Source organism: Mercenaria mercenaria, chromosome 15 (genome assembly GCF_021730395.1).
Source record: "Mercenaria mercenaria strain notata chromosome 15, MADL_Memer_1, whole genome shotgun sequence".
Classification (NCBI taxonomy): domain Eukaryota; kingdom Metazoa; phylum Mollusca; class Bivalvia; order Venerida; family Veneridae; genus Mercenaria; species Mercenaria mercenaria.
The window spans coordinates 50,791,531-50,811,370 of record NC_069375.1 but is presented as its reverse complement, the minus strand read 5'-3'; the positions used below and the strand labels follow the sequence as shown (position 1 = coordinate 50,811,370).

Here is a 19,840-nt window from a genome sequence, read left to right as displayed (position 1 = left end):
AAATTCAGACCTTATTTGTATATGTCACCAACGGATGTCCGAGAAATATACACATTGTTATTTGCAAATTGTTCACCTCTAAGAACTTTCAGATGGACTTAGAAAATAATCTTTTTTGCCTGCATTATAGGTAAACTATGATACGATGTAAATTATTAGATATATGTTATTACCACGGTGTCAAAGATAGTGTTTAAAATATCTGTCCGTCCGTCAGTCCTTTAGTCACATTTCTTGTATACTCAGCTGCTCTTACAGTTTATATGTAACTGAAATATACTTAGTATACACCGTTTACATTGAAATGCGCATATTGTGGGGATTTTCATGTACTATTCTTTTGGGGTAATGGCCCTTTTACGGACTTTGAAATGTTACATCTATATAAGAACATTGTGTACCCAAATTCTCATACAGTTTCTACCCAATTTAAACGTAACATGAAGTGGACATGTCACGTATTATCGAAACTTCCATGTCTGATTTTCTGCTCGAGTTATGACCCGTTGTCGGACGTCGAAATTTTTCAACTACATCAGAACACATTATGTACTTAAGTCCTACAGCTCAAATGAAACTTTGTAAACATTAGCTTGAAGAAGACATTTGCTTTTTTCTGGAATTTGGTGACCGATGTTATTTTTGAGTTTCGCCTCTTTTTAAATTCTTAGCATTATTCTATTGAATTTTTTCAGGGGTCTGTGTCATACAATTTGGACATCAATTTTTGTTCTCTTTAGACATTTACTAACAACAGAAATTTTATCTCGATACATTAATTTTATACTGTTTCATTATTTGATTTTTTACTCAGTTTTAAAGACATTGATTCGGGTGGTCTTGAGAAGTTCTGCATTTTGTAATGATGCATCTTTACTCCGTGTCTAGAGATAAAGCACACTTATTTGCACAAGGCATAGTTTGGCGTGAATACTAGTAGTTCACAGTAACATTGCGAAATGGTACTCGTTTCAGTCGGGTTATCACTTTACTCGGACTTTATCACAGAATCCCTGTTTAAAACCTCAAATCTAATTTTAAATAAAAGCAGTCAATATAGTATTCAAATTAAACTTTAAAATGTATTCATTTTAGCATCCTGTAAGACATGTGAGATTAAAAACTGAACTTGATTTCTAAATTACTGCGAGTCACTACATTTTCATTGTAAAAACTGGAAAATGACAGAACTTGAAAATGCATCTTTCTGATTAGTCAGTTGCTATATTGGCCATTTTATTTTGTATAAACAATGCCAATTATTAAGCATATTTTCATTGAATTGCATGGATTTCGCTTGTTACTGTTATAAGTATGATATTTTTTTCAGGTTTAAAACGACAGGAAGGCAGTGTTTTACATTCATGACATTGTTGAAAGACAAAGAAAAAGAATCGATTCCAGAACGTGCCGTCCTGTGTTTGTTGTTTTCGGCAGTTGAGGGGTGAGTCTGGTGCATGCCAGATACTATCTGTAAGAAATTTATGATTAATTTTGTACCATTTATTCTGAAATAGCTTGTTTTAAACACAATTATACACATTATGTAGAGAGCTATCCTACTCGGTGTCCGTGGCCATTCTGCTAGTTTCTTGGCAAAAGATTTTTTTTATTTTTAGCTTCACTATTCGGAGAATAGGGGGGCTATTCTACTCGCCCCGGCGTCGGCGTTGGCGTCGGCTTGAGCCTTCTTGGTTAAAGTTTTTCGGCAACCTTTGTTTTTCTGTCATATCTTTGTTACTATTGCTTATATCTTACTGTAACTTCACATAAACATTGTCCAGCATACAAACAAAGTATGTGCAGGGACTGGGCCCATAATACCCAAGATCAAGGACACCAAGATGTTGTACTTAAGTTATTTTTAAGGTTAAAGTTTTTCGGCAGCCTTTGTTTTTCTGTAATATCTTTGTTACTATTGCTTATATCTTACTGTAACTTCACATAAACATTGTCCAGCATACAAACAAAGTATGTGCAGGGACTGGGCCCATAATACCCAAGATCAAGGTCATCAAGGTGTTATACTTAGGTTATTTTTAAGGTTAAAGTTTTTTGGCAACCTTTGTTTTTCTGTGTTCTGTAATATCTGTGTTACTATTGCTTATATCTTGCTGTAAGTTCACACAGACATTGTCCAACATACAAACAAAGTATGTGCAGGGGCTGGGCCCATTATACCCAAAGTCAAGGTCACAATGTTGTTATACTTGGAAATATTTCCATGTTAAATTTTTTTGAAAGCTTTGTTTACAGACATATCTTTGGTTCTTTAAAAGATAATGACTTGAAATTAAAAATATTTCTTTGTAATGTGTGTTACAATCCCCATAACTCTAATTGTATTTTTTTTACAGAATTATGCCCCTTTCATACTTATTTTTTTTTTCTATACTTATGCTCCTTTTTATGCCCCCGAAGGTTGGCATATTAAAATCGCACTGTCCGTCCGTGCATGCGTCCGGTAAATTCTTGTACAGGCTGTAACTCTTCCATCCATGAAGGGATTTTGAAAGAAACTGGTATAAATATTTACCATAATGGGACAATGTGTCATGCGCAAGATCCAGACCCCTAGCTCCAAGGTCAAGGTCACATTTACAAGTCAAAGGTTAACAGGGTATGTTTCGTGTCCAGTCCATAACTCTGCCATTCATGAAGGGATTTTGAAATTACTTTGCAGAAATGTTCACCATAATGAGACGACGTGTTATGAGCAAGACCAAGACCCCTAGCTCCAAGGTCAAAGTCACACTTACAGGTCAAAGGATTACATAGTCTGTTTCTTGTCCGGTCCATAACTTTGCCATTGATGGAGGGATTTTGAAATTATTTGTCATAAATGTTCCCTATAATGAGATGAGGTGTCATGTGCAAGACCCAGACCTCTAGCTCCAAGGTCAAGGTCACACTTAGAAGTCAAAGGTTTTTCTTGTCTGGTCCATAACTCTGCCATATATCAAGGGATTTGAAAATAATTTGACACAAATGTTAACCATATTGAGATGTGTCACACATACGACCGAGGCCTCTTAGGACAAGGTCACAAAATGATATGTGATTTTTAGCGAATACAGCTGTGGCATTCTTGGGCTTACTTCGGGGCATTTGTGACCAATAGTGACAGCTCTTGTTTTTTTTTTTGAAATTTAACAATATACAGCTACAAGCTTTGAGCATTCATCTCTTCATACACTTTCCATTCAGTTCAAACAAAACTTGGTACACTTCATAATTTAACATGAAGTGTTCATGTGCGTTTTTTTCCGCATTTTAATGTTTTTAGCTCACCTGTCACAAAGTGACAAGGTGAGCTTTTGTGATCGCTCGGTGTCCGTCGTCCGTCCGTCAGTCCGTGCGTCCGTCCGTCCGTCCGTAAACTTTTGCTTGTGACCACTCTAGAGGTCACATTTTTCATGGGATCTTTATGAAAATTGGTCAGAATGTTCATCTTGATGATAACTAGGTCAAGTTCGAAACTGGGTCACGTGCGGTCAAAAACTAGGTCAGTAGGTCTAAAAATAGAAAAACCTTGTGACCACTATAGAGGTCACATTTTTCATGGGATCTTCATGAAAGTTAATCAGAATGTTCATCTTGATAATATCTAGGTCAAGTTCGAAACTGGGTCATGTGCGGTCAAAAACTAGGTCAGTAGGTCTAAAAATAGAAAAACCTTGTGACCACTCTAGAGGTCACATTTTTAATGGGATCTTTATGAAAGTTGGTCAGAATGTTTATCTTGATGATATCTAGATCAAGTTCGAAACTGGGTCACGTGCCATCAAAAACTAGGTCAGCAGGTCTAAAAATAGAAAAACCTTGTGACCTCTCTAGAGGCCATATATTTCACAAGATCTTCATGAAAATTGGTCAGAACGTTCACCTTGATGATATCAAGGTCAAGTTCGAAACTCGGTCACGTGCCGTCAAAAACTAGGTCAGTAGGTCAAATAATAGAAAAACCTTGTGACCTCTCTAAAGGCCATATTTTTCATGGGATCTGTATGAAAGTTGGTCTGAATGTTCATCTTGATGATATCTAGGTCAAGTTCGAAACTGGGTCACGTGTTGTTAAAAACTAGGTCAGTCGGTCTAAAAATAGAAAAACCTTGTGACCTCTCTAGAGGCCATATATCTCATGACATCTTCATGAAAGTTGGTCTGAATGTTCATCTTGATGATATCTAGGTCAAGTTCGAAAGTGGGTCACGTGCCATCAAAAATTAGGTCAGTAGGTCAAATAATAGAAAAACCTTGTGACCTCTCTAGAGGCCATACTGGTGAATGGATCTCCATAAAAATTGGTCAGAATGTTCACCTTGATGATATCTAGGGCAAGTTTGAAACTGGGTCATGTGCCATAAAAAACTAGGTCAGTAGGTCAAATAATAAAAAACCTTGTGATATCTCTAGAGGCCATACTCATGGGATCTGTATGAAAGTTGGTCTGAATGTTCATCTTGATGATATCTAGGTCAAGTTTGAAACTGAGTCAACTGTGGTCAAAAACTAGGTCACTAGGTCTAAAATTATTAAAATCTTTTGACCTCTCTAGAGGCCATATTTTTCAATGGATCTTCATGAAAATTGATCTGAATGTTCACCTTGATGATATCTAGGTCAGTTTCGAAACTGGGTCATGTGCGGTCAAAAACTAGGCCAGTAGGTATAAAAATAGAAAAACCTTGTGACCTCTCTAGAGGCCATATTTTTCATGGGATCTGTATGAAAGTTAATCTGAATGTTCATCTTGATGATATCTAGGTCAAGTTCGAAAGTGGGTCACGTGCCATCAAAAATTAGGTCAGTAGGTCAAATAATAGAAAAACCTTGTGAGCTCTCTAGAGGCCATATTTTTCATGGGATCTGTATGAAAGTTAATCTGAATGTTCATCTTGATGATATCTAGGTCAAGTTCGAAAGTGGGTCACGTGCCATCAAAAATAAGGTCAGTAGGTCAAATAATAGAAAAACCTTGTGACCTCTCTAGAGGCCATACTGGTGAATGGATCTCCATAAAAATTGGTCAGAATGTTCACCTTGATGATATCTAGGTCAAGTTTGAAACTGGGTCATGTGCCATAAAAAACTAGGTCAGTAGGTCAAATAATAAAAAACCTTGTGACATCTCTAGAGGCCATACTCATGGGATCTGTATGAAAGTTGGTCTGAATGTTCATCTTGATGATATCTAGGTCAAGTTTGAAACTGAGTCAACTGTGGTCAAAAACTAGGTCACTAGGTCTAAAATTATTAAAATCTTTTGACCTCTCTAGAGGCCATATTTTTCAATGGATCTTCATGAAAATTGATCTGAATGTTCACCTTGATGATATCTAGGTCAGTTTCGAAACTGGGTCATGTGCGGTCAAAAACTAGGCCAGTAGGTATAAAAATAGAAAAACCTTGTGACCTCTCTAGAGGCCATATTTTTCATGAGATCTTCATGAAAATTAGTGAGAATGTTCACCTTGATGATATCTAGGTAAAGTTTAAAACAGGGTCACGTACCTTCGAAAACTAGGTCAATAGGTCAAATAATAGAAAAACCTAGAGACCATATTTTTCAATGGATCTTCATGAAAATTGGTCAGAATTTTTATCTTGATAATATCTAGGTCAAGTTCAAAATTGGGTCACATGAGCTCAAAAACTAGTTCACTATATCAAATAATAGAAAAAACGACGTCATACTCAAAACTGGGTCATATGGGAAGAGGTGAGCGATTCAGGACCATCATGGTCCTCTTGTTAGTCAAGCCACTTATTTTAACATTACAGTATTACTACTTTTGAAATGTGTATTCATATATCCATATTCCACCCAACTTCAATACAGCTTGATTTTTCATCATCAACCTGAAATGTACGTGCGCATAATTCAAAGTCTGGACTTTTATGTCCGATTATTATTTTTTTTTATTTCACAATATATGTATTACATCTATACATTCTATATCAATTCAAACGAAACTTGGTATACGTTATCAACATCAAGTGGCTATGTGCATTTGGTTGGGATTTTATTGTATTGATTTTTTTCATGCATTATATATGTCCCATTTTTGCCACTCATCGATGTTGGTTCGAGTTTACTCGGGGCGTTGAATTCTTTATGTGAGGTAGCCATCCAGCTGGCTTACGGAAGGTCGGTGGTTCTACCAAGGTGCCCGCTCATGATGAAATAATGCATATTTTCTCCAAAACCACTGAATGGATTTTTGATGTAACTTGACCTGGATGTTCCTTGCTTCTCTTCCAAAGTTGTTCAAATGGTTACGCTAAGTTGCACGTAGTACCAGAGATACTAGATAATAGAATAATCTTCAAACGACATCCCCTAAACCGCTGGTATGATTTTGAAAGAAGTTCACACAAATGGTCCTTACGTAATTCTCTACCAAGATTGTTCAATTTTTTCCGATTCATTAAAAACACGGCTGCCATGGGGTGTGGTCACTTTTCCCTATACGTATATAGCGGTATGAAACTGCTGGTCTGATTTTGAAATAACTTCACACAAATGGTCCTTGTGTGACTGTCTACCAATATTGTTCAAATTAATTTATTTTGATTTATCAAAAAGTCTTTATGTCAGAAATAGCAGACCAGATTTTAAAATCATTGTCAGAAACTGCTGACCCTTTACGTAAATTGTACAAATATACTATTTTATAATTATTTCACAGACATTTCCTTGCGTTATTTTCTTCCAAAACTGTTCAAGCAAGCAGTGTAACTCAACTGAGTGGTTTAGGGACAACATGACCCTCTTGCTTTAGTGATAAGGCTGTTGAAGAGATAAAGCGTTGCTGTCCTCAGACAGCTCTTGTTTATTATCCCTTGCCGAAGGTGGAGGGATATAATTTTGGCGTTGTCCATCCGCCCGTCCTTCCGACCGTCTTTCCGTGCGTGCGTCCGTCCGGAGCCATATCTAGGAATATTTAAATCAGACTTCATATATATGTTCACCACTATTTATGATAGCTATATCCTTTCCGCAGCCTTAACGTACTAAAACGTATTAGGGTCTGATGGCCCTTTCACGCTTCCGTAGAAAGAACATTTATTACACGAAACTGATTTTGAAAATATTTCTGAAATGTCTAGGTTTGCAGCTCTCAAATACGGTTATATCTTACATCTGAGGCATATACTGACACTCTCAGACAACATCAAAAATGACAATTTGAGCGATTTGATGAAGTTCCGAAATTATCAATGTACCCTTGGTCCGTTACGGACCCCTGTGGGATTTGTGTTTATCCAGAGCTCAAATACTTTTTAACAGATTAAAAGCTGACATGCTGTACTAAAGCCCAGGTAATTTCAATTCGTGATAAAATGCTGAAAATTGGCTCCCGAATAGCAAAAAAAAAAAAAAAAAAAAGTCCACGCGCATACATTTAGACGGGGTGACCCCTGCGCGTGACCCCTGACTACGACAAAATGCGGCTTTCGTTTTCAAGTTTAGCATTTCTACTTTCATTTTATTTACTTCCGGAAATAGCTGAAGGTCAAGTGACGTCATTTTCTGTGTTGTCAAAAACATACATATACCTGGCGAGGTTGCATAAATATGTGCTGGCCGTCCTAAGGATATAGGGTACTATAAATATGACAATTTCTGCTTCATAAGTAGTGACATATTTGACCTAAAACTATGAAACTGAAACTGAATATTAAGAACACCATAATGTGGTAGTGCACACAATTTCGTCAGGATTTCTTGAGTAACTTCAAAAGTTATTGCCCTTTAGTTGTTTAAAAATCCACATATTTATACATAACAAACTAAACAGTTGGTAGAATTTAATCAAACTTTTTTCATTTTTTTTCTCCATGAACATTTATTATCAACATGTGAAGTTGTGTACCCACACCCGGTCACCCCCACCTCCATTGTCACACATATATTTTTTTTATTTTTTAAACCTTAAACCTTCCATGAATATTTATCAACATGCAAACATGTAACCGCCTCCTCCCTAGCTCCTCCACCTGGTCACCCCCACCACCCCGATCATGCATGCACCCACCACAATTTTTTTTATTTCATTTTTTTATTTTCCATCAGTATTTATTTTCAAAATGTGAAGTTTTTCACCCTCACCCGGTCACCCCAGTCCCCCCCCCCCCCCCCCCCCCCCCCCCCACCACAAATACCAACTAAAAAACTTTGTTTTTAATTTTTCAAATCTTCCATCAAGATGTGAAGTTGTAACCCTTCTCCCCACCCAGTTCAAATGTAATGAAATGAATGAAATTATTTGCTTCCTAGCAATAGCCTTAACTTTTTGCCGGATATATTTCTTTGCCAATCCTCACCACACATTCGGCAGGGGATGCCAATTCATCGAATTTGCTTGCTATCTTAAGATGAGAAGGTAGGTCATAAACCTAACTGACTAATGACAAGTACATGCAGACGAGCGGTGTGTGGGGATGGGGGTGTGGGGTCGTGGCTCTTGTTATTCAAAGTTGAATTGGAAAAATAATCAACTGTATTTGTTATTACATTGCATTCTATCAGTTTTATATAGCACACTCTAAACGTCTTCTTAGCTCGACTTTACGAAGTGTACGAGAGCTATCCTATTTAACCCGGCTTCAGCGTCCTCGTCAGCGTCCGTTCCGTGTCCACACCTTTGTTAATATTTTGATACACTTTTACATTATCTCTGTTATCACTTGATAGATTTGCTTCAAACTTTAAATATTTTGTCCTCATTATCACCCATAACTATTAAGGGAAACGGAATATTCGAATATTCGCCATATTCAAAACTGTCGAATATTCGATAAATAATCTTTCCGTATTACGTAAATTTTGTAGTTATTTTTTTAAATTATTCCCTTTTTTATGGGCACAAAAAGACATAGTTTTCTGAATAACCTGTCCCTGTCTGTCGTTTATCGCGTGATCAAAACTGTTTCATTGACCACGCAAAAGTCATCATTTTCAGGGGGCATCGTTAGGATTTACAATGTTCACGATGAATCTGGCCAATTTCATGAAAGGGTCCATTCAACAAAAAATAGCAGTGCTAATATAAATACCTTGTGACCTCGCTAGGCATTATTCACAGTCTTTATGGCAAATGTGAATTCCTTATTATCTTGGTCAGTTTCGAACTGGCGCCTGGTTTAAAACAGCAGTTTTAGAAACCCTTTTTTTTCGAACAATACAAACTTCTGAATTGTCGAACGTTTTCACTGATATTTGTCAACGAAGTTGGTCAGGCCTCGCAAATCGGTTTGTCAAATCATGCCTATGACCTTAAGCCAATTAATTTTGAGTACTTTATAATAAAATTCAAGAATTACATTGATGATATCTAAGTTAAGTTCGAAAGGATGTTTAATAGTCTGGTCTAAAAATTGAAACCTTGTGATCTCACGAGGCATATTTAGGTCCCATTGAAAATTGGTCAAATTGCATGCTTGATACATCTAGGTCACGTTTTGAAAGTGGGACGACCTCTATTTTTAATAAAATTGCGAAACGTGTTCTAATGATAATCGTTTGGATTTTTGAAGTCGTTTGAAGCTAAAACACTGAATTAGTTAAATCTGTTCTGATTTACTGACAGAATCGTGAAATAAAACGCTAGGATCGGCGGATTTGCTAGGTAGGGTTGGGTTACCCGAAAAAAACATTGTTTTGGCCTTATTACGTACGATGGTACACGCTTTAAACAAATGAATACGTTATGTATATGCCAATCACTTAATAAGAATTTAAAGCTTCCATTAAAACAAACCGAATATTCGAATATATTCGAATATGGCAAACCGAATATTCGAATATTGATTTCAGTATTCGTTCCCATCCCTACCCATAACATATTTCACAAGGACCATAACTTTGGCACCAATGTTTCATGAATTATCGCCCTTTTTACATAAACTTTCAGTTAAAAGTTTTGATACAATTTAACTCTTTCTCTGTCATTACTACATGGATTTTATTCAGCTTCAGATCATTTTATAAATTATGTCCCTTTTTAGCTCACCTGTCACAAAGTGACAAGGTGAGCTTTTGTGATCGCGCGGTGTCCGTCGTCCGTCGTCCGTCCATCAGTCCGTCCGTGCATCCGTAAACTTTTGCTTGTGACCACTCTAGAGGTCACATTTTTTGTGGGATCTTCATGAAAGTTGGTCAGAATGTTCACCTTGATGATATCTAGGTCAAGTTCGAAACTGGGTCACGTGCCATCAAAAACTAGGTCAGTAGGTCTAAAAATAGAAAAACCTTGTGACCTCTCTAGAGGCAATATATTTCACAAGATCTTCATGCAAATTAGTCAGAATGTTCACCTTGATGATATCTAGGTCAAGTTCGAAACTGGGTCACGGGCTGTCAAAAACTAGGTCAGTAGGTCTAAAAATAGAAAAACCTTGTGACCTCTCTAGAGGCCTTATATATCACAAGATCTTCATGAAAATTGGTCAGAACGTTCATCTTGATGATATCTAGGTCAAGTTCGAAAGTTGGTCACGTGCCTTCAAAAAGTAGGTCAGTAGGTCAAATAATAGAAAAACCTTATGACCTCCCTAAAGGCCATATTTTTCATGGGATCTGTATGAAAGTTGGTCTGAATGTTCATCTTGATGATATCTAGGTTAAGTTCGAAACAGGGTCATGTGCAGTCAAAAACTAGGTCAGTAGGTCTAAAAATAGAAAAACCTTGTGACCTCTCCAGAGGCCATACTTGTGAATGGATCTCCATAAAAATTGGTCAGAATTTTCATCTTGATGATATCTAGGTCAAGTTTGAAAGTGGGTCACGTGCCATCAAAATATAGGTCAGTAGGTCAAATAATAAAAAAACGTTGTGACCTCTCTAGAGGCCATATTTTTCATGGGATCTGTATGAAAGTCGGTCTGAATGTTGATCATGATGATATATAGGTAAAGTTTGAAACTGGGTCAACTGCGATCAAAAACTAGGTCAGTAGGTCTTGAAATAGAAAAACCTTGTGACCTCTCTAGAGGCCATAACCTTGAATGGATCTTCATGAAAATTGGTCAGAATGTTCATCTTGATGATATCTAGGTCAGGTTTGAAATTGGGTCAACTGCAGTCAAAAACTAGGTCAGTAGGTCTAAAATTAGAAAAATCTTTTGACCTCTCTAGAGGCCATATTTTTCAATGGATCTTCATAAGAATTGATCTGAATGTTCACCTTGATGATATCTAGATCAGTTTCGAAACTGGGTCACGTGCAGTCAAAAAGTAGGCTAGTAGGTATAAAAATAGGAAAACCTTGTGACCTCTCTAGAGGCCATATTTTTCATGAGATCTTCAAGAAAATCAGTGAGAATGTTCATCTTGATGATATCTAGGTAAAATTTAGAAAAACCTTGTGACCTCTCTAGAGACCATATTTTTCAATGGATCTTCATGAAAATTGGTCAGCATTTTTATTTTGATAATATCTAGGTCAAGTTTAAAACTGGGTCACATGAGCTCAAAAACTAGGTCACTATGTCAAATAATAGAAAAAAACTACATCGTACTCAAAACTGGGTCATGTGGGAAGAGGTGAGCGATTCAGGACCATCATGGTCCTCTTGTTTATTAAAGTATGATGCTCTTTTTTCTCTATCTTATTTATTACTTAATGGATTTTATTCAAACTTAAAGTGATTATTCCACATAACTAGCAACATAACTCTTGCAGAAGTTTTCTGTAAATCGTGTCCCTTTTATACCTAGTTAATGTTCACCCTATCTCTGATATTACTAAATACATTTGACTCGGGCTTAAACACTGTAGAAAATAGTCACACTGGATACAGCTCTTGTTACATGTCTTAATTCATTGTTTCCGACTTTTGTGTTGAATTTTTTAGCAGGCTGTTTTAATATAATTTCGTCTAAAATGTGTAAGAAAGTCGACAAAGGCGCTTGTAGTAATTACATATGAAGAGGGCTATACTATTGAAACTATTGAAACGTACGCACAGTGCAATTGAAACACACTTACGATCTAGTTGTTTTGCTTACTTTTTGTCAAATTATTTTTGTTAATATGCTGACTTTTGTCAAATATTCTATCCCCAGCTTTTAGCTCGACTATACGAAGTATATGGAGAGCTATCCTACTTAACCCGGCATCGGCGTCGGCGTCCTTCCGCGTCCCCACCTTGGTTAAAGTTTTTTTTACACTTCCTCCTTTTACTCCTTATCACTGTAATTACATGATGGATTTGTTTCAAACTTAAAATACTTATTCTTCATCATCACCCACATCATATGGCACAAGGGCCATAACTCTCACACCAATATTTTATGAATTATCCCCCCTTATTACTTAGAAGATAAAGTTTTGATGCACTTTCACTATATCTTAATCATTACTACATGGATTTGATTCAGACTGAAAGCAGTTGTTCCACATCATCTCCAACATCATATGACACAAGGTCCATAACTCTGGTACCAATATTTAATGAATTATCCCCCACTTTTACTTAGAATTTCAGGTTAAAGTTTTGGTGCACTATCACTCTATCTCAGTTATTACTAAATGGATTTGATTCAGACTTAGATGTAACACATCATCACCCACATCATATGCCACAAGGTGAAAACTCTTGCACCAATATTTTATGAATTATGCCCCCTTTTTGCTTATAATTATACTGATTTAGTGTTTTGATACACTTTATCTTTATCTTTCTTATAACTTGGTATTTTGACACAGACTCAGGCTATTGTGCAATATCTACACCCACCATTGGAGTCATTTAACACTCAAGTGACAGCTCCAGCTTCCTCAGATGTGCCCCGTTTCACTATGCAGCATCAAAATAGTCAAGCGTGCTGTCTCCTGTGACAGCTCTTGGCAGTTTTTTTCTCCTGCAAAGGAAGGGGAGATATATAGTTCTACTGATAATTCTGAGAAGAAAAAAAAAATGGAAGATTTGGTTTAAGTTGATTTTACCTTTAAGTTACATCTTGAAATATTTTTATCCTAATGATTTGTCTTCATTTTCAGATTGATTTCAAACACTCTAGTGGGAAATATATGCAGAAGAAAGAACCAAGTATGATAAATCCACGACAGACCTGGCACAAGCATATAGTATGACACAACTACAGCCGCCATGACAAAAGCATAGTTAAACAAATTAGACATAAGCTAACATATATATAATTATACCCCAACGTACAAAGTATATTGGGCTATGTTGGAGTCACGCATGTCCAGTCCATCCGTTCATTTGTCCACCATGGCAGCTGGGATGCTGACATAAATTATAAACCACATCAAGACGATGTACAGAGCACTCAACCTAGGTCACAAGGCCCAAGGTCAAGATTACTCATGGAGGTCAAAGGTCAAATAGCTTAGCTTCATGTCCACTCTATATTGTCTAAACGGCTTTGAAAATATTTAGCTCGACTGTTTGAAGAATAAGGAGGATTACTGTACTTTCCTTGGCGTCTGTGTCACTGTTACCGTTGCATTGAAAGTTAAAATTTTAGGACAAGCTTCTCAGTGTCACTATATCTTCTTACTACTGCCCTTATTAACATCAAACTTCACATAAGTGTTGGTCTTGGTAAGGGAAAGACATCTACATGTATTAGTTTAGGAACAAGTATCCTAAATGTCGAAGTCACTGGCTTAAATATTGTGATAGTGCTGGTTAAAGTTTCATGATAAGCTTCTCAATTTCACAATATAACCTCACATAAGAATTGATCTTGGAACGTGGCAGAAATCTTTTTGTTTAGGGTCAGGTTGCTCAAAGGTCAAGGTTACTGGGTTCAGATTTTGTAACAGTGTTGGTTAAAGTCTTGTGGCACATTTCTCAATTTGACTTATATCTCATAATGTTTCTTAGAACTGGTATCCCTCATGTCCTATCCTTTTTAGCAATACCCACACTTCATCTACGTTCCTCCTGACACCCACCCAAAAATGCGTTCCGTACAAAAACTTATATTTCATGTTTCCATCAACTCCCCTACTCCGCTGTCTTCGCCTACCTCCTCCGCCCCATTTCACCGAACCTTTGCCCTCGTCCCCTCCATAAAAAGGATAAAAAATTCCTTTTCGATCTCCCACACTTACTTATAATAATAACAATATTTTGTTAAACATTTTCCTTATAGTCGAGCAGACACAATTAACTCAGATCACTAGGCCCACGGTCAAGGTCACACCTAAAAATCAAAAGTCATGATGACAACATTTTACTTTCCCTTTATCAAAGTGAGGTCTGGGGGTATTAATCGACTTCAGTGATAGCCTTAGTTGATCAGGTGTTAGTGGCATAAATGTGTAACATTTGCTTTATTAGGGGTGGGGGATAGGAATGGTCTTCGTCCGTCCGTCTGCCCATCCGCAACACTTTCGTGTCCAGGCCATATCTCCTAAATGCCTTGAAGGATTTTCATGAAACTTGGGTCAAATTATCAACTCATCAAGATGATGTGCAGAATTTATAAATCAGTCATGTCAGTTCATTGTTAAGGTCACAGCTCAAGGTCAAAGGTTCAAGTTACCCTTTCACTATCCATAACAGTGGCGGGGGTTTTAGCTGTCTTTCAGCCTTCCATTTTGTGTCCGCTTTGTATCTCCTAAACCCCTTGAAAGATTTTCATGAAACTTGGGTCAAATTATCAACTCATCAAGATGATGTGCAGAATTCATAAATCAGTCATTGTTAAGGTCACAGCTCAAGGTCAAAGGTTCAAGTTACGCTTTCACTATCCATAACAGTGGCGGGGGTTTTAGCTGTCTTTCAGACTGCCATGTAATAATTGATTTTAGGACGGGACATATTTGTTTGTTTCAGTGTAAGATCGATCAAATCATTCTAAATACATCTCGCGAAAATGTAAACTCTAGTGTTCAAGCGTGAAAAATAATCAATTTTACTATAAATCAAAGAAATTTTATATTATACAATTAAATATATGTGTACTATTAATCAAAGAAATTTTATATTATGCAGTTAAATGTGTGTACTATAAATCAAAGAAATTTTATATTATGCAGTTAAATGTATGTGTACTATAAATCAAAGAAATTTTATATTATGCAATTAAATATATGTGTACTATAAATCAAAGAAATTTTATATTATGCAATTAAATATATGTGTACTATAAATCAAAGAAATTTTATATTATGCAATTAAATATATGTGTACTAAATTGTACACATTTTACAAGTATAACATCTCACCCAACGCGCAACGTTACGCTTAAAATTATGGCAATATATATGTTGGAAAAAGTTATATAGTTCTACTAGATTGATTTCTTTTACATTTTAATATAAATATTTTTTAATGTTTTTTTTTTCCTATAAAAACAATCAGATTATATATAATTCATATTCTTTCGCGTTAAATTGATGTTGCGTGCAAGTGAAAACTGTATTTGGATTTCTTACTTCTGAAACAGTGGGTTTATCAGGGTATGTATAATCTATCGTTTTATTTCAACAATATCTGAAAACTTGGAAAGAAATTCAATAAAACTATAAAATGTAGCGATAAAATCATAGCTCTTTTATTTATTCAAACACACTTTCTACTGCACTTTGTCTGGTTGGTATTAATGTAGCTTTTAAAAGTAACTTTAGCCTCATTTCTTCTGACTTCTACACTGTTTGGTATAACTCTTAATCGACACCCAACTGAATGCACTAACATTAACTCTTGCGGCTAAAATTACTTTTAAAGCAATTCTGTCTATTATCAGGAACAAAGTGTTAAACTGGTAAATCTTTAGGAACGATGGGTAGAAAGATTAGCTGATCAAATATTTAGTAGAATTGTTGGCAAAGTTTTTGGTTTTTAGTCATCGCTTTAAATAATTACTGGGATACAACGTTAGATTATAACATGATAAACTCATTGTTTCAAACGGAGAGAAATCCAAATATGATTTTTCACTAGTACGGAACAACACTTGAACGCAAAAGGATATGAACTGTATGTAAGGACTGGAAATTTGCTTCAAATAGAAAAAAAGATGTTTAATACTGCTTACAAAAACACTAAAATAATACACGCCAAACTATTAAAATCTAAAAGAAACATAACTTTTTCCAACAGCATTTTGACGTCATGAAATATAGCGTGACGTTACGCATGGCGCAGGTCTCAGCGCGGTTGAATTAGATAACATGAGATAAATCTATTTTAACTCTGCAAGATAATAAAGCAGTACAAAATAAGCGATGAGTTTTTCAAATAGTTCAAAAATAAGAATTAAAATGAACATGCAATACATATATAAATCTGGTATAATAATAATAATAATAATAGATAAGTTTTTCAATTAATTAAACATTAAGAATAAAAATGAACGTGCAATACATATATAAATCTGGTATAATAATAATAATAATAATAATATCATCAATAATAATAATAATAATGAATCAACTTACACATAATGCTGAATTAACTTTCACTCTGGAACACCAGTTTTCAGTTTATTCGGTGAAAGAAATTTTGATCTTATACGGAAACCAACACATGCCCCATTTCTATATATTTTTACAGCAATAGTAGGTAACAAACATCAATATTTTGAGGAGATACGGCTTAAAAATAAGGTTACACAACCTAGGACTGAAATCATTTTAACTGTTGTTAGATATTTTTTGTTTTGTGTTCCCAAGATATTCCCGTGAAGAAATTTAACTTCACATTATTATTCCTCAAGACCAGATGACATGTTGAACACATCACCTATGCCTGATGGTCAAAGGCCAAAGGTCACAATTCAAGGTCAAAGGTCAGATATTTGGGTTTTGCTCCATAACTTCTGTGCCTAGAAGGGTTTTATTACTTAATGGATTTGATTCAGATTTAAAACAGTTGTTCAATATCATCACCCATATCATATGACACAAGGTCGATAACTCTTGCACCAATATTTCATAAATTATGCCCCCCATTTTTACTTAGAATTTAAGGTTAAAGTTTTTAACACTCACTCTCAGTTATTATTAAATGGATTTGATTCAAACTTAAAATAGATGTTCCACCTTATCAACCACATCATGTGACACAAGGTGCATAACTCTGACACCAATTTTTCATGAATTATGTCCCCTTTTACTTAGAATTTAAGGTTAATTTTGATGAATTTCCACTATATCTCATATATATAACTTCTGTGCCTGGAAGGGTTTTATTGCTTAATGGATTTGATTCAAACTTAAAATAGTTGTTCCACATCATCACCCACATCATATGACACAAGGTGCATAACTCTTGCACCAACATTTACTGAATTATGCCCCCTTTTTGGTTAGAATTATACTTATATAGTGTTTTTATACACTTTATCTGTACCTCTCTTATAATTTGATATTTTTTAACACAGACTCAGGCTACTGTGCAATTTTCATCCACCATTGGAGTCAAATCAAACACTTCAGTGACAATTCTTGACAGATATAAATATTTTGGTACACAGGTGTAACATCATAAAATACAGGTCAAGTTCGATTTAAGTTGCACCTTCTTTTGGCCATGTCTTTCTTATGATTGCCATTCTTCTGTGACAAGACCGTATTGTGATTTTTTGTACATGTATTAAATTTTAGAAATATTCTTCAGATTGAATATTTTCATTATGATTATACTTTACAATGTCATTTGTGGTATGTGCTATTCTTTTGCAGCTTGAGAAATGAATTTAAAATACCATCATTTGTTTGTTTATTTTGTTTAAAAAAAATAGGCATACGTTGCATTGATTATTGATTTTTCCTTTCCTTTAATGGTTTATTTCTTATACCTTTTGCAAAATGCGGGTATGTTAAATTTTGGTATACTTAACAACGTATTCTTAAAAAATAGCGCTTTGTCAAAATAGTTCCCTTTTTCATTGACCCATTCATCTAGCCCCTCTTTCCCATGCAAAGTTTTTTCCCCCAAACCCCTTGTTTCCCAAAAACCCTTTTTTTTTTCTTTAGAAATTACCCCCCTGCCCTTTTGCTTTTGAAAATTAAGGGGAGGTCACCGCCCTTTTTTTTCCTTTAAAAGGGTTTACTTCCTAACCCCCCATGACGCTTTTTGCAAAATTAAGGGGGGTTAAAAACCGCCCTGGTTTTTTCCATTAAAGTTCTTTCCCTTCCTGCCTGCGTCATTTGCAAAACAAAGGGGGAAAGGTCACTTGACGGGTTTTTCAATTAAAGATTACTTCCCCTTCCTAAGTTGACGCTTTTTGAAAAATTAAGGGGGAGGTCACAAACCGACCGGGTTTTCTTTCCTTCCAGGTTTTTTTCCCCGCTACCCGCCTTGATGCCATTTGAAAAATTAAGGGGATTTACAAACCGCCTTTGGTTTTTTTCCATTAAGATTTACTTCCCCCCCCGCCTTATGAAATTTGCAAATTAAGTGGAGGTCACTCTAATGCCCTGGTGTTTTTCCTTAAGTTACTTCTCCTACCCCTTTTGGCATTTGCAAAAAAAAGGGGAATTTCACTAACAACCCCCTTTTTTCTTTTAAGAGTTTTTTCCCCCTACCCCCCTTGAGCCTTTTGAAAAAATTGGGGGGAGACACAACCAAAATTTGGGTTTTTTCCATTAAGAGTTATTTCCCCTACTCCTTTGACCCATTTGCAAAATTAAGGGAGGTCCCCCATTCCCTTTGGGTTTTTTTTTCCATTAAGATTTTACTTCTCCTACCCGCCTTGATGCCATTTGCAAATTAAGGGGGGTCACTAACCGCCCTGGTTTTTTTTCCTTCCAGATTACTTCCGTTCCCCCGCTTGAGCCATTTGCAAATTAAGGGGTTTTTACAAAAGCCGGGTTTTTTTTCCATTAAGGTTATTCCCCTACCCCCCTTGATGCCATTTTAAAAATTTTAAGTGGAGGTCACTCTAATGACCTGGTGCTTTTTTCCCATAAGTTTCTTTCCTACCCCCTTGATGCCATTTGCAAAATTAAGGGGATGTCACTAACCAAACCTTTTCCCTTTTTTCCATTAAGAGTTATTTCCCTACCCCCCCTTGCCCCTTTTTGCAAAAATTAGGGGAGTCACTAACCGATTTTTGGTTTTTTTCCATTAAGATTTTCCTTCCCCTCCCTGCTTGACCCCAAAAAAATTAAAGGGGGGGTCACTCCAATCGCCCTTTGGGTTTTTTCCTTAAGAGTTTTTCCCCCCTCCCCCCTTGTGCATTTGCAAAATTAAGGGGAGGTCAAAACCCGACCTTGGCTTTTTTCCATTGAGTTACTTCCCCTACCCGCCTTGACCCCATTGCAAAATTAAGGGTTGGTCATCTCACTGATTTTTGGGTTTTTTTCCATTAAGAGTTACTTCCCCCCTGCCTTGACCCCATTTGAAAAATTTAAAGGGGGGGTCATCCAATCGACCTTTGGTTTTTTTTTCCTTAAAGATTTTACTTCCCTCCCGCTTGACCCTTTTTGAAAAATTAAGGGGAGGTCACTAACCGCCCCTGGTTTCTTTCCTTTCCAGAGTTACTTCCCTACCCCCCCTTTGGCCTTTTGCAAAATTAAGGGGAGTTTTTCCAAACCTTGGTTTTTTTTCCTTTAAAATTTATTTCCCCCAACCCCCCTTTTGAGCCTTTTGAAAAATTAAGTGGAGGTCACTCAAATGACCTGGTGCTATTTTATTAAGAACTTCCCCTACCCGCCTTGACCCCCATTTGCAAATTAAGGGGATGTCAAAACCCAACCTTTCTTTTTCCCTTTAAGGTTACTTCCCTACCCGCCTTGACGCCATTTGCAAAATTAAAAGGGGAATCATACCAAAAATTTGGTTTTTTCATTAAGAGTTATTTCCCCTACCTCCTTGCCCCCATTTGCAAAATTGGGGGAGGTCACC

The 19,840-nt window shown here is 36.2% G+C and overlaps 1 long non-coding RNA gene across 8 annotated transcripts in view; it reads left to right on the top strand.

The window, feature by feature from the left end:
• Positions 1–17,647, top strand: part of LOC123554334 (uncharacterized) — a 39,132-nt gene extending 21,485 nt beyond the window's left edge. For 7 of the 8 annotated variants that reach the window (XR_008367200.1, XR_006687000.2, XR_008367204.1 and 4 more), the window contains 2 exons: positions 1,331–1,444; positions 13,012–17,647. This is a non-coding gene — a long non-coding RNA (uncharacterized LOC123554334). Of the gene's footprint in view, positions 1–1,330; positions 1,474–13,011 lie in introns of all 8 variants that reach the window. The other variant, XR_008367203.1, reaches the window with a different exon arrangement.
• Positions 17,648–19,840: the final 2,193 nt, after the last annotated feature.